This window comes from Pinus tabuliformis, chromosome 4_1, assembly GCF_031772625.1.
Source record: "Pinus tabuliformis cultivar Carrire ecotype Pingquan chromosome 4_1, CPIR1, whole genome shotgun sequence".
NCBI lineage: Eukaryota > Viridiplantae > Streptophyta > Pinopsida > Pinales > Pinaceae > Pinus > Pinus tabuliformis.
In genome coordinates this window covers 10,345,029-10,347,750 of record NC_142303.1, presented here as the reverse complement: position 1 = coordinate 10,347,750, position 2,722 = coordinate 10,345,029, and positions in this window count along the sequence as shown.

Sequence of the window (2,722 nt, the reverse complement as noted above, 5' to 3'; positions counted from 1 at the left end):
TTGAAATCTTTATCCATACTTGTCCTTTAAAAGTATTCTTAAGACCTTAGAATAGGATTTCCATTTGCATTAAACACTTTAGAAAACCAACAAGAACAAAACCCCAAAAACAAACATAAACTATAAAACAACGAAGTAAGAGAAAGGTTAACTAAGCACATATAGTGCACCACACTTCATCAGTTTACGATACCCGGATTGATAATTTATGTAGAGAAATTTAAGACATTAAATTGACTAGACATGTACCTTCAACATGATCATCAGAGGTTGTGCGTTAGGTTTCAAAGCGTTTTTAGATTCATTAAATTTATTTTACAGTTGATCTTGCTTAGGAAATTTTCCTTTCAGGTTCATCGCGTGATGTAGATGTACAATTCCTAAAATGAAATCTAAGATGATAAACAATTTTTTAATCTTCTTTTTGCAATGAAAATCCTAGCTACTAAGGAAAGAGAGATGGCGTTCTTTCAACATAGAGTAGAGAGCACACACTGTATGCACTGTCCTAAATCAAACCAACAAATAGTATAAATGCAAATGCACGTGCATGTATTTGTTTTCAGCGTTCTTAATGTGTGAATGATAAAAAGAAAGCTAAGCACAAATCTGAATTATTTTTCAAAGCGATGTTACTAACAAGTTTCCTTTCAAGACAAAATGAGGACAATGACGACACTTTGGGATTTGGAAATGAAAACTTGCTTTCGACACTTGAAAAAACTACTAATTCAAATCAAATACAAGAGTAACAGTGTAATCGACTATCAAGAATAATGAGATTCTCTTCTATGACTGAAAACGACACTTGTGACACTTTCAAATCAAGAAATGATAGTACGATTACGCTACTTCTTTGTAAAAGAGAACTTAAAATGGCTCAAAATACATAAAAGCATTTACAGTCCTTTTCACAATGGAGGTGGAATAATGGGAAGGAAGGGGGTTTCAACAGAGGTGTACTGACTACAGGCAGCAAAACACTTTAATAGAGCTGAAAAGAGTGAACACAGAAACCAAATCTAGGAGCAGGAAAGGCCTTGTCTGATCAGCGCACCTGTAACACAGTGAACTAGAGATGCAACGCACCTACTACACTCGGGAAGTGCGATGCATCTAGAATTCACAGAAGAGACAGTGCGCTAGACCAGGGACGAGACTTTAACTGGGTTCCGGGTCACAGTTTGCAGCTCAGTTCAGGGATTTAGGCCGAGCAAGTGGTAATCAGTAAATCAATCACAGGGGTAGATCTAAAGAGGTTACTAGAGCCACCAAAAGGGCAATTAGAGAGCTTGTAAATCAATTGTTCAGTTCATAAACAAAACTCGGAGATAGACTGAAGTAGCATTGATCTACTTTGCACTTGCATAGAAAATGCAGTTCAAAGGCTAGCTGGCTTGACTTCAGGCTCCGTCTGTAAGTTTATAAAGCAAAGAAATGTAGGTAAGCAAACAATCTATTCGCTCCCCAGCAGAGACGCCATTTTGTTATCAGGAAAACTAGTGTCTATGCAGAGCTCCTAGTCCCACTAAGGCTGGTAGCTACCTTAGAAACAAAAAAACTAAAAACTACTTTTGTTTTCCTTTATGAGAAATAGATAAGAGGGGAATAAGGAGACCAACCTCTGTCTTGTGCTTGGTTCCTCGCTCGATTCCTCTCCCTTCTGATAGATCTTTACTACTCGCTTCCTTGTCTACCCATCTTCAAAGAGTACCTGTAGAATCAAAGCAGCATAACACTATCCAAGAATATAAATCTATTATCATAAACAATATAGGACCAGATATATATTGACCACACAAATGCACATAACATCAATCATACAAGAATGTGGAGGAAAACTTGGATAGTTTTATTGATAATCAAGAAAGAGAAAAGAGGATTACAACCAATTGTTCTGACCCAGCATCATCCTCTCAGCAAGAAAGCCTTTCTTCACCTCATGAAAAGCTTAGATCACCCAACACTATGATATCGCACCAAGAAACCAACAACACTTCCTTACAAGATGCAAAATTCCAACCTCTGGATCTCTGGGATGAGGGATCTATATATAGATTTTTGCAAGGGGGTGAGTCAACTTTTGAGAGTTGATTAGTGTCCTCTCTCTGATAGTTCTTGATTCCACTTGGAGATTGATGATCTCTTACTCATCCCTGGGTGAATGCAGAGAGGCAAGTGTCACAGGAGAAGTTTCTAGAAGATTCCATGATCCTCCACCTTGCAGATTGATCCTGCCATTTGTCCACTCTCGCCCATCGCACCCCATAGAAGGGCTTATCAAGATGCATCGCACCTACTGTGTGTACTTAGGTGGGATGCAACGCACTTTGACCATGGAGCAAGTGAGATGGTCCAGTTTTGACCAGTTCTGAGCAGTTTTTCTTGGAGAACTTCTGGGAGAAGATGTAATCAATTGAACTTGTTCTTTTAGAGGTTGGAACAACACTTTTAGGGACTTAAGATCCCTTGGTTTATGGACATTTATGATTGGGGTTGGAGTGCCCAAAAATGTCTATAACACTCCTACACCACAAAATCCTTGTGTAATTTTGGCCACCATAGCTCAACGTGTAAAATCTTTTGTGTGGTCACTTTCCTTGCATAATGATCTCTTGCCACTCCTCCATGGGATTCAGCTAGGATACTAGCACGTTCAAACTCTATAACATACCTTCACAATATCTCATCCATTCCCATATTATACAAATGACCCACAATC